We start from the raw sequence: 13,471 nt of genomic DNA, 5'->3' as shown, positions 1-13,471 counted from the left end.
CAATATCCCCAACACACATACTGCACTGTATGATTGGTACTTGGCCTAAATTGTTTGTTTCAACCCAGCTTAAATCTCTCTCCTTCACATGCACCTTTTGCTCCTGGTAAACAAAAAGAGTGTAAAAAAAGGGTTGTGTTGAGCTGATGCAACTCCAAATACAAACAGCTCTAATCACTCCTCTGATTCACCTTTAAGCATCTAATTTTCCTGTAAAAGGCTTCTCACAGCCATAGGGTTTTTGTTGGCTAAAGACTAAACACTTCTAATGCTGTTTTTCATTCTCAAGACCAGAAGTACAGCATACTTCTTTTGCAGTTTCACTCTTCTTGATTCCCTTCATATTATTAGAGCTTCTCTCTTGGGATCAGCAAAATAATATGTGAAGAATATTAGTGATGTGGAAGCTTGCTTCAGGGTTATCTTTAGATATCTGAGTTGAGCTCCAAAAGCGAGGTACTAAATCTGCCTTGGGACTATCAATACTAGAACAAGTGAAAATGCAGGCTTTACAAATAGACTGTACTCCTTTTGTTCTAGGACAGGAGCAGAAACTGAACCGAGCGTTGAAGTTATTGTCACACATCTGGCTTTACTGGGCTCATAGTGCAACAGCTGACAGAGTAAGGCTACACATGTTTTATTTAAAATACTCTTATATCACAAGGTGTGCAGATAGCAGGGTAAGGCACAACACAAGGTACAAAGGACTGCTCATTTTTGAATATGACCATTCTGAGTGTTGATGGAAATAGTCATACTATTAGACTCTTTGACTGGAGTATATACAATAATAATTTTAAAACAACTTAGAGAAATGAAAATACAGTAATATTGTATATGCCAGTCAAAGAAATTAGACCTCTGATATATGTTATGTACTCTGTAATACCTTTTGCATGGTTGGTGTTTCATCAGTTAAGTGAAATTTCAGTTTTGTAATTACATCCCATTATTGAGATCCACAACAAGCCCTGTTGTTTTCAGGGAGGAAAGCCAACCTTCACTAACGTTTTTGCAAGGACCTATATATTGTCCTTCTCTTAAGGCTGATTGAGTAAGTCTGAAAGTTTTAAAAGAACTAGCTGAGATCTGTACCTGTAAAAGTCTGTGTAGTTTTGTTTTTTTATGTGTGTTTTTTTTTTTAACAGTAAAAATACATACAGAAAACAATTTTTAACTTTCAAAATTATAAAGCTTAGGTTATACAGCCACTAATATTTTTTTTTTGGTAAAGTAAAAGTAATGCATGTTTTTCGTACTCTGTTTCAGGAAGATTTGCATATATGGAACTGCCTAATAATACCTTTTGTCTTCTAAGCTGTCTGTTTTAAAAATTTCAGTCTGTTTTCAAAATAAAAATGCAAATAACCCTTTGGTGTAGTTTGTACATAAATGAATATGATGGGTTTTTTAAATATTTCTTTCTTCAATTACTTAGTCTTGCCCAACAAGTTTTAGTGTTTTGTTACTAATAACTAATGAAGAACAGGTAACAAAGCCACAGCAGCATCTTGTACTCATTAAGAACTGGATGAAGCTAACTTGCACATTGCATGAAGTATGCCATCATATATAGAAAGCAAGAAGTGTCTGGGGCAGCATACACTATTAATTAGAGCTGAAGCTGGACTTCTGTTGTGGCAATCATGACTTTCATGTTCTATTACTTTCATGTTCTAAAAATACTATGCCTGACTTGAAGTTTTATGATTTATATGAGCAGGGGGACATTAGACACATTTCATGAGTGGCTGCAAGCCCAAATTCTCCTCACTAAAGGAATGGAGATGTTCAGCAAGGGCATGGGGACATAAAGGGTGACATAAAGCTCATCCACTTGGGAATGAGCATCTGTGGAGGGGCAGCAGTTCATTATGGGAACTTGAACTCAGTAGGATGAAGCTGGAATAACTTCCATACCCCAAATATTCAAATATTTCGGAATATTTTGTAACATCTTTGTTTCGTATTTCTGAAGACTATTGGTGTCCCTGATCTAGGAGCAGCATCCCATTCCCATCCGTGGGGATGGGAATGCACTTTGGCTGGTGTGGCAGTCTACCCCATTTAAGAATTTCTGCCAACTCCTGGTATTTACTACAGAAATTTTCTTCAGCCATTTCACACTTCCACTGTTTGAGAGTGGTCAGATTGCAGTAACAAGATTGAGCTGGTTTAGGGAACTTATCAACTCTGTCTTGTAGATGTAACGAATTTAAGTGATCAAGCTCATCATGTTTTTTTAGAGTAGTGATAACAAGTTAGGCAACAAAGTGTCATTGCAATGCTTTCCAGTGTTTGGATCCTCCTGTTTAGAAGTGATTAAGAAAACTTAAATGTGAATGGGTGCAGAAATTTGGCGATGGGTGGAGAAATTTGGCGATGCACAACTGGAGGAAAGGGTTAGAAGGTACTTTTCTGACAGGAGCTCCATCAGAGATCAGTAGGTTAATAGGATGCAATCAAAGGTCTTCTTTGAACCATACTTGAACAGATAAAACACTTATGTGGATCCTTCAAGCCAAATAATTGTATTTTGTGCTGAAACAGAAGAGGAACATAAACGTGGATAAATACTGCCTTTTATGTGGGGGCCTGTTGAAGTAGCTGAAGAGCAGTAAATTCCTAAACGATTGGAGCATGATCCTGGTGATACTTATTTGGTCTTGAGGTAGTTTCAAGTAAAGGTAATGACAAATAAAACTCCCTGGTCAGACTGCTTGCATCCTTTTCATTGTCACAGAACAGACACTGTAAAATTAATTTGTCATATTGGTAAAAAACAAAATCACACTACTGATCTAAGGAATTTGAATATTTTTATTCTTGTAATTTGAACTATTACTGTATGAAATTATGTTGATTGGGTATTTCTCCAATTAGCTCATTTTCTTTTTAGATGGGTGCAGACTCTTCTGTCCCAATGCAGTGAAGTCATCTATGAATCATCTTCTCAGTAAATCCATCAAGAGTCATGGTTTAATGACATCATCCTCATATCATCAGTGGGAGCAGAGGACATTTAGAATTGCATAAAATGATAATGCTAGTGTTAGGCTTTCTAGTGCTAGAAATTTTCTAGCAAAAGCAAGCAATTGAGAGATCAGACAAATGAATAATAGCTTCTAAGACCTTTTCTCCTCAAGTGAAAGTCTAAGTGTGAATGGACTTAAACAACCTTAGGGCTTTAATGGAAATGCTTAATATATATGTAAGTGTAAAAAATATATTAATGAACTTACAATGCTTTGTGAGATTTATCTTTCAGCCAACCTGCAAAAAATTTGTAAATAGTTTTTTTTTCTTGGTTGCTTCAAGGTCTCTACTTAAATTCCAGACATCCTTGTTCAGCTGCTTTCTGAAGTGTCCAAATTTTTCCAGGGCTATAATCTACTTTGACTGAAGACAGTCTGAGGAGGACTGATGTTCCAGGGAACATGTGTTTTGAATTGAAGAACAATGATACAGTTTTGTTTGCACTCATAAATAATGAATCTTTTTCTGGCCACAAGTAAAATTGTTTAAATTAGTCTCCTGATTCAGTAATTGATCTGAAGCTTATGCCGTGTCAGAGCTATCAATATACTGATGACTGCATGCATCTCAGAGAGCTCCACTAGTGCTTATGAAGGACACTATAAAAACATAAAGGGGGTTAGAAATGAGCTTTGTGGATTATCTTCAGTTAATGGCACGGCAAATGTCATTTTATGGACCTAATTTACTGAACATTAATAACGCTACAGTTGAAGTAAATCATTTTAATGCCAAGATTTATGTGAATAACACTAGCACTAATTTACCAATGGAATTTACAAAATCCATTTAGCTCGTCTAAGGAGGCACTAAATGGATGTTATGGCTTGATTTTAGACTGCCACTATCATGAGAGCAGGGCAGGCCTGCTCTTCCTTTCTCCCTTGTGTTTGTACATACTGAAAGCCAGAAGATGAGTTCAGCAATAACACTTCAGTGAGTCAGAGAATAGTGCTGAGTGATCAACCCACTTTTTGTGTGTGTCTTCAGCTAAGAGCAGCTGATTAAAATTTTGCCAAAGCAATTCTGAGAAGAGGTGCTTGGAGACTCTACCTCCTGCACAGTGTTCTCCCTGTACTAAGCAGCTTTTATCTTCAGATAGCTAAGCTGATGTGAAGTTTTTGTGTCCTTTAGGGGTGCAGAATGCTACTGGGAGATGAAGATGCTAGGGGTGAACCTCAATGTCCGTGCCCATTTTGGTTATGAAATTATTATCTGCTGGCATTAAATGTAGAATAAACTACAGTATCTACAGTGTGAAGATATCCAGGATGACTGAAGGTCCTTTGTCTTTCCAAGAGGTAATCAGAATCTCTCATGGCAAGTAAGATGCACTGAGCCAGCAAGACTTTATTTAGCAGGCGAAGCTCCCCAGCAGTGTGTCCTGAAGCAATGGAGCAGTAACACTGCAGAACCTTCTGTCTCCATCAAGATGACAGAGATGGTCTTACAGAAACAAATGCAGAAGTCAGATATTTGAAACCTTAGATTTCAAAATTCACAGTCATTTACTGTAAAAAGCTTGCTTGATCTCGTCATGAGATCAATGAGTTTAATATAAATAGTTGACAAACCTATGAACAAAACAAGCTGCAAAAAGAAAGCAAGCAAAAAAGAAATTGATAAATACTATGTTTTTAAATACATAGTAATTACTTAGACACTGTCATAGTACAGAACACAAAAATACAAAATAGATAGATAGATAGATAGATAGATAGATAGATAGATAGATAGATAGATAACCAGCCAGCCAATGGAAGAAAAATGAGCAAACACTGTAGTGTTTGCTAATCAGGTGTCTAGCATGAACATACAAGCTGATCAAATAATGCATAATTATCAGCTTAAAAATTATTGCATAGGGCATTTGATTACTCATGGAAAGTTATGGGCTCGGCTGAGTGTGAGATTTTATGCATGTCTGCTGGAATGGGTTGTTTATGATGTGACATTCTTTAATGGTAAAATGAAAAACAGCACAGTTCTGTGCCAGGACATGAGAGGGTCATAGGGGGAATGAATATTTATGAAGCAAAATAAATATGAAGATGGAACTTCCCTCTCCTTTTCCCATCCCCCACTACTGATTTTTTTCCTGTATAGTCCATGACATGTAATTTACATTGGCTTATATATACCCTGGGACAGCTCATGTCTGTGTTTAGCTCTGATTATGGTGTGGTGATGCAGGTACCCTCTTTGAGAAGTAAGTGCTGTTGAAGATGTCATTTGTCCTTTATTGCTTTAGGAATATTCATGTACTCCTGAAATGCTGCAATAAGCCAGTTTTGCAGGGCTATGGTTCTATTTCATCCATCTATTTTAAGGAAATGTGAATACCTGTTCCTATTCAAACCTCTTGCCATAGGATTTCCCTGTATTCCATACTGTGATGTGTAATGTACTTACTCTCAGGGAAGGGAGGGTTTTCTCCTCATTTTGCAAGTGAGAACCAAAGAAAGAGGCAACTAATCATTACAGAAGCAGCCTGTGGTAGGGTGAGAAACCAGAGAGAAATACCTTACATTCATAGCCTGTGCATAAAGTACCAAGGTGGGTTTTGTCTTTTCAATGTTCTCTAATATCCACTCTTTCGTACTTCTCATCCACCTGCCGGCATAGGTGGTACTTAACATCTTCCCTCAGCTTGTCAGGATGTAATTTGGGTAGACTTTATGCCATCTATAATTTTAGACACATAATTGAAGTGCTTAAGATAGCTTAGAGCACTGAACTCCGCTCCATAGAAAATGGAGAGAAGCATGTTCTTCTGGAAAATAGTTGAGCCCTCCCAAGTTTTAATTTAACTATGGAGATGACAATCTCCTTTCCAGCAGAGGGAGGTTTGCACTGAGGAACTCCCAGGATGGAGACTTCTGTCAGATGTCTGAAGTTGGAATGGATGCTTGTAAGTGAAGTTTCTTAATAGTGAGACAAAACCTTGATGTCCCACAGAGCCTCCTGGGATCATGATGCATTCTAGCAAAATTATCAAAGAGAACTGCTCTGAGGAAGTGTGGGTAAAGTGAAAGCAGAGAAACTGCTAACACTTATCTTTACTCATTCTATGAGCAGGTACTGTGCGATTTTTCCAGAAACACCTCTTTCCAAGAAGTCTGTTTTTCAGTCCTGGGCACAGACATTTGCTAACTTATCAAATAATGAGGTGTTTTTTGTAGTGTGCACAAATGAAGTTGAGAAAAGAGCATTCCTTGTAAATACATTCTCAGAGGAAAAAAAAAAAAACCCACCAGAATTCTGGATGAGACATGACACATGAAAGCACTCAGTCTGACTCATATTATCACTAACTCATCATCACCTTTCTCAATAAAACCAAGCTGCTTAAAAATTGTGTTTAAAATATTTTTTTTCCCAGGGAGGAACAATATTTCGAGTGACAGAGAGGGAATGCAGCAGACAGAAAAGAATTCAATATAGATAAAATACTATGGTTTCACTCTAGTTTTTTTCTTTACCTATTTCTTTTAAACTAAAATTTGTTTTTTTCTGAATTCTTTATGGGCTGTGTTCTACGGGGAAAAAAATGGCCCAAACAAAACAGGCTTTAAGAAGCAAAGTGAATTTCAAAGACAACCTGAAATGACGAGTGAACATTCAAACAACTGAGAGGAAGCATATCCCTCCTTTGAACTCTGGGGGTTAGTATGAGCTGGCAATACTTTCTTTCAGACCGTTCCTCACAATTAAATACAGCACTGATGAAAAGTCAGAGAGGAGATCAACGATGTGATCTGGAAAGAGACTGAACCCATAATGGAGCAATCAAGAGCAAATGCTTTCTGAACATGGGGCTTTCACAGGGATCAAAATAATTGCTTCAACAGTCTGTTTATTTACTAGGGAAGGTACTTGCATTTATTACCCTACTGAGAACAAAGAGCCAGTGCTGGTACCTGGTTGTTTTATTTCCACAACTCTGCTATCACCATCAATAGCTGAGACAAGTTCCTCAACAGAAACAAAAAATGGGCCTACCTGTTTGCCCGTAGTTAGATGGCTTGAAGCAAGAGCATTATGGTGTAACTTTTTCTTCTTGTCTCCAGCTCTCTCCCATGGAAGAAAGGAGCCCATCTGCACTTCCCACTTCCTTTGTTGCCCTAACTTCCTTAGAAAGAGCACCAGAAATCCTTCTTTGAGATGTTGCAGTGTGGGATCTCAGTTTGCGTGATCTTGCTGAGGAAAGTTATAGCTGAGAATTTTCAAAAGGCAAGGTAATTTAGTTATGTCACACAGATGAATTTTATTGTCAGGAGATGGGATTCTAATGGAAAGTTTTGTTTGCATTTTGTATGTTCTGCATTATTTTGCTTCTTGGGATTGACCAGGGATAATGGATATTTGGCTCTGCCTCCTTGTGCAATTTACTGAAAATAGATAATTTTCTGACCTGAAACTGAGAGAACACCATTGTCCATCTAATTCTGTGTTTGGATGCTTATAAACGGTGAGCATGGGGCACAGGGACACAAATCTCTAATCCAAGAGACAACTTAAGGACTTTTTTTCAACATGGGAACAAACCTTTTGGAATTAAGAGCCTCATTGGATGGGGTCAGAGCTCATAATTTGGTTTTGAGCCAACATAAGCAGGGCTTAGGGATGCATCTACTCATTACAGCAGCATCAGGCAGCCACAGCCTCCTGGTGAATCTTGCTCATTGTTTCAAATTCTATTTATATATTTCAAAGTGTAGTGAATGGAAAGATCATAAAATCATGGTGACTGTTCATAGAATTTAGGGAAAACAAAATAAACAGTCACAGACCCTCAGTTAAAAGAATGAAAAAAAATCCACAGTTTTTCTTCAACAAGAGATGTATTCCCATGATGTACATTCTTGGTATAATTCATATCGTATAAAATGAATAGACACAAGGAAAAGCCACAACACGAAGGCAAAAAAAAGAAAAGAACAGGAATGAGTCATTCTCTGGCAAGGAACAATTGTAAGAAAAATTAGTATCTGCAGGACCTGTCTGCAGAGCTTCTTCTACCACTTAGTTACAACAAAGAAAGATTCCATCTTTTAAAACAAGACAATTTTTTAAATAATGAAAAATATCCTCAGAGACTATGACTTATTAGGGTTTTCTCTAGAACAATTAATACTTGAGATTTGTGTCAAGGTAAAAATTAGGATTCCCTTAAACTTATTCTACCTACCTGCAGCTTTTATGTTTCTCATTTTATTGACCTACTCACCTCACTCTAAGCAATTTACTCACTCTGTATATGCCCAGTATTTGAAATGAGTTTCTGAGTGCCATCCAACATAAAAACAAGTCTGATGTAGCTGAATGGTCACAGGTATGTTGCGATATATGTGGAGTATTTTGTAATTTTTCTGCCCATTCTATGGCATCCACACAGCAACTAAGCACCTTTGTGTTAAATCAGCTCTGACTAATGAAGTCCTTGTCTGCCATGGGGTCTTCCTTAATTGGGTACAAGGATTATGTTTTATTTATTTGCCCTTTGTTTCTTTGAGTTTCCTTTTCCAGCACCTCTTTTCTTGGAGGATCCTAATGATTCTTGAAGATCCCCATAGTGGTAAATTTCTATCAGGACACAGCTGTATTGTTCCAGGGGCTTGCCATGTTTCCTCTAGTGTGATTGAACCACTCCCTGAGAGTGGTTGGCAAGGTCTTGCCTTTTTTGGGTCCTTTTCTCACTCTGATTTTGGCAGCAATTTTTTATGGTAGAAGAGAACATCCTTTGTCCCTGTTGTTCCTGTAAGTATAGATGTATGATAGGGCATAGCCAGCTGAGAGCAGATCCTGTGAAGAGGTTCTTGGGGGTCTCTTTGACACCTTCCCATGCTTAGGAAATGTGCTCCAGTATATTTATTTGCTTTTTGATAAGGTACAGTGAGACCAAATCTCCAGATATCTGGTGATACCACCGTGAGCAGTGATGGAAACCCCTGCACAGTTCAGTGTTCACCACAAAACCAGACTTTTAGCAAAACAGTCAAGTAACAATGGACATAAGCAACAACATTTCTTCCTAGAATCAGTGATAACAACCTACCAAAACAAAGAAATTGTATTCAGGTGAAGGTGATGAGTAATTTTGACCTCTATCAATGTAATGTTTTTATATATTTGGCTATTGTGATCTCTCCTATTATGCTTTCTATAACATCCAGGAGTCTATGTGAGGAAAGTAATAATCTAGTAAGGACAGTCTGGAGAAAGTGAGAATAAGCTCCTTCTTAAGTGCTTCAAACATCGCTAATACATAACATGGAAGTCATTATTATGGATATTTGCAGAGAAAGCATTTGTAATGTATCATACACACCTTTGGTCTCTGAGAAAACAAATAATGTGAAGGGCAAGAACACATGATATTACCATAGTTCCAGCCCTTTCTGTTTCCATATTTTTGTGCCTCCATGGGAAAATTACATTGAGTCTTGAATGCATTAAGAGTTATGCATGAAGTCACATGACTTGAATTCTGGACCAGGCAGAGATTAATTGATTTCTAATGGAAAAATATGTGCTTGATGCTCTCATCATCTCAATGCATTTGTCCTTTCCTGCCCCAGACAGTAGTAATCTTTTTTCTATGTGAAAGTTAAATCTGGAACATTATTTACCCTTGTTGATACAAACTGTGAAAGTATAATGCTTCCTTTCCGCCTGCATCATAGGGCAACATTTCCAATTATTTTCGTTTGGTTTGTGGTGGATCCTTTCACCATGCAACTTCTAATTTTAAAAATCAGTTTTGTGAAGAGCTGTCTTTGTTGCAGACAGGCTGTGTCCTGCTGCTGTGTTTTCTGCTAGGGTATGTACCAGAGGTGCATATATCTAGCTAGTAAACAGAATAAATATCTTAGGTTTGTCAGGAACAGGCTGACGAAACGTGTGTGTCTTTAGGGAGTTGGTAGCATATTCTAACACCAGCTTACACCCCTGAGGCTGTGCATCTCCGGCTTCCCTCACAAGGCCATTTAGAAGTGGTCTAAGTTCAGCTCAAGGCTTTTGTCAAACCTTACCCAGCACCTTTAAGGTCTTCATATCAGATGTATTGCTATTCTTACTTTTTACTGTATGGTTGGCCAGACTGGACTGGGTTGCAGTGGGATGTTTTGATCCAGTATTACAGTGTTTTGTTGACATACCTTCATCATGACATGGATTTGACAGAAAAATGCCCTGACTTTGTCCTGCTGGACCGCTTCTCACAGCTGTAACATGTGGCATACGAAATGAATATGTCTTCACTTTGCTTTTCACTTTCATTTCTGGTCTTTTGCTGCTTTTCGGTCTATTTAGAAAATCAGCTCTTCAGGGCAAGAGCTGGCTGTTCTAACACATCTGTAGAGTATAGTTTCTGTCAGTCAAAAGAACAAATGAAATGTGCCTCACTTCTGGTTGTATTCACAGAGTGTGTCTTACTCTGGGGACAGACACAGAGCATCTGAGTCACTTGCACTGACATGTAATGTTTGTAATCCTTGAAGGCTACACCAAGTCCTTCTGATGTGTTCTTGGGCAAAATACTGCTTCTTTGGCAGTGACCAAAAGAATGAGTGCTTTTGGCCTCTCTACCACTGTTCTAGTGATGCAGTTTGTCAGCAAATAACCATCTCTCCTCCATCTTTGGTGGCAAAGCCACCAGGAGCCAGACTCCACTTCCTGGGGATGCCTTGTGATTCTAGAGAAACTAAAATGATATTCTATTTCTAAGAAAATTGTGACTTCATTTCATGAAAATATGTGGTCATGGTATGTAGTCATGAAGTGAGAGATATGTTTGAGGAAGCAATCTGCTTTCAAAAAATGTTTGCCGTATGGGATGAAAAAGAAGCACCTTGCCTTTTACTGCATCCCCTCCAACCTGGTTCAGTTTTGCCTGCACCTATGTGCAAGGTTGCAAGTCCTGGGAAGGTGTGTGCTTTTTTTCCAGCTTTCCTTATACTGAGTACAATCCCAGTGCTGAAGCTCTAACTTTTCCTGTGAAAGATGTTCCAACTTTTTAAACAGCTATTGTTCAAAAGATGTTTCCACTCGTCTGACGCTTCAGTAATTGCCCACCCTGTTTACAGACATGCCAAGCACAGTTCAGAGGCAGATTCTGAAAAACTATTCTACTGTCATCGTTCCTAGTAAATTCACAGATTTAATTGAACCTATCTTTAGAACACACATTTTGTTTCCCAATAAAGTATTCTTTTTGCGACCTCCTAATTAATAAGATTAAGGGAATTTAGCCCAGGAAACTGACAAAAGACAGCATTCTAGGACCCTCACTGAATATTAATATCCATCTTGTAGCAAAAGCAGAACACTTGTTTGTGTATATTGGAGCCCCACTGGTTTAGGTCTTTACTAGGAGAACAACAAAGAAGAGGAAAAAAATAACAAATTACAGCTGAAACAAATCATCAGCATTGCTGTTTTCAAATTACTATATTTCTGGGGAATTTCAGTCAGTTACATGAAAAAGAAGACACCAGTTTCAATGGAGCTTTGATAGTCAGGTTATGTTAATAATGGGAACTCATGTAAAATGCATAAGGTATACCTTACAGATGAAGAAGATTGCTAATAATTATTCTGTATGCTAAGAGTGTAGCTCTTTCTGAACTGATACATAAAGACGCCTTTACATCCCAGTCTAATTACTTATAGACAGTTGAGCACAAAATTACTTTCATCTGTTTGAACATGTGGAAGGAAAGAGATTAGAGAAGTACCTTTCAAAACAGCTGGTTGGCATGTTAAAGAAGAAAACCTACTGGTTCCTCGGTTCTGACTGAAAAGTGCATTTCTTTATAATTAGACCTATTAAAGTAAATGTCATGCAGGGGGATTCTCAGAGGAGGTGACTGGGGTGCACAGCATGAAAAGTCAGTTGCTCTCTTATGACTGCTCCAGAAACTGGAAGTTTTCAAAGATGGGGAAAGATGGGACTAGGTGTTTTGACACCTTGTGTTTTTCCCTGGTCATTTTGTGATTTCTTTTAGTGCATTGGCTCCCATGAAAGAGGGGTGGGAGTTCCTGAGGTGATAAATGGCTGTGTGCAGTCACCACCCTGACCCTTCTTCATCCTTTTCTTTTGCTGTCCTTAAAGAAGAAGTCAATGTGAATGGTGTGGAAAATAATCTCTAACACAGGAAAAATCATATGGAGTGACATCAGAATCACAGAATAATTCTTGTTGGAGCCTTTGCAGTACTTCTGGTCCAACCCTCCAGCCCTCCAAAAGATTGTTTGTGTCCTTTTCCTGTCAGGTTTTGACCGTCTAGGAGAATATCTTAAGATCAAGTTTCAAGAACAAGGGAAGAGTCAAAATAACCAGTTTAATGTTGTATTCTATCCCTGACAGTCACAAGTGGGTAGTCACATTTGGGGGGCGATTTATGAGAAAGTCTGAAGTAATCCTTCCTGTTGCATGCCTCACATCTGTGAGTTTTGGGTTTATTTTATGCAAATCTGGCATCTGTGGCATGTGACTTGGTCTTTTTTTCTCATCATAGGTATTAACTCTTTAGAGTAGATATGACCAAGATGATGCATAGGCAGAGTTTGTGTTCAGTCCAGGTTCTCTTGTATTTCTTCCCTAGATGAATTTTCACATGCACAAAGACAGAAAATTATAAATTAGACTTTACAAGAGATTGCATCAAATAAACAAGAGTTCCACAGCCTTAATATGTACTACTGCCCTTTATCATTAGAAAAGGTCCAGAAAGATGCTTGCTCTTTGCGTCCATCTGGGTATGCTGGTAGTTGGACACTGAGTCTCTAAGTACTTGAAATAATAATGAAGCTGCTCTGTGTAGTGGCTCACAAATGCCAGCTCTTTCTGAACTTACTTTGCTTACCACAAAGGCCTTTGGTGAACCTATTTTGTTTAAGGAAGGATATCCTGGCCTCTCCTGAGCTCATGTTAAGAGGATTAACCTCTTCTTTGAGAAAGAAAAAGGCAGTGTGGTGTGTCACTCCTAAAGATGACTGACCTTTTCATTAGTAAAGTTATTGAAGAGGACGTGGTGGAGCACAGAGCCTGCTGGATGCTTCCTGCTAAACCTCTAGGGCAGCACAGGAGAAAGACTGTCTCACAGAGCCCTGACTCTTCCCAGGGACCTGCACCACACAGCAACCACTGAGTGCTGGACTAGAAATAAAAATAACTGTGACAGCACCAGTCATGCGAAGTCATGAATGAGTTGGCCTTTTTTTTTTGTCCTAACTTGTTTTGGACTTGAAACAACTTTGAATTCGTTATGGAAAGAAGATACTTCTGATTAAAAGATACATCTTGATTTAAAGGACAGCTAGTGTGTTGTACACATAATACATGGCTACCAGGAGCACTACTGATTGCTGATAATTTAATTCCTATAACAGACTAGAGAAAGCTTATTACCTGGCAGCCAGTATTCAA

The sequence above is a fragment of the Catharus ustulatus genome, chromosome 2, assembly GCF_009819885.2.
Source record: "Catharus ustulatus isolate bCatUst1 chromosome 2, bCatUst1.pri.v2, whole genome shotgun sequence".
Taxonomy (NCBI): domain Eukaryota; kingdom Metazoa; phylum Chordata; class Aves; order Passeriformes; family Turdidae; genus Catharus; species Catharus ustulatus.
This window is presented reverse-complemented; position numbering follows the sequence as displayed.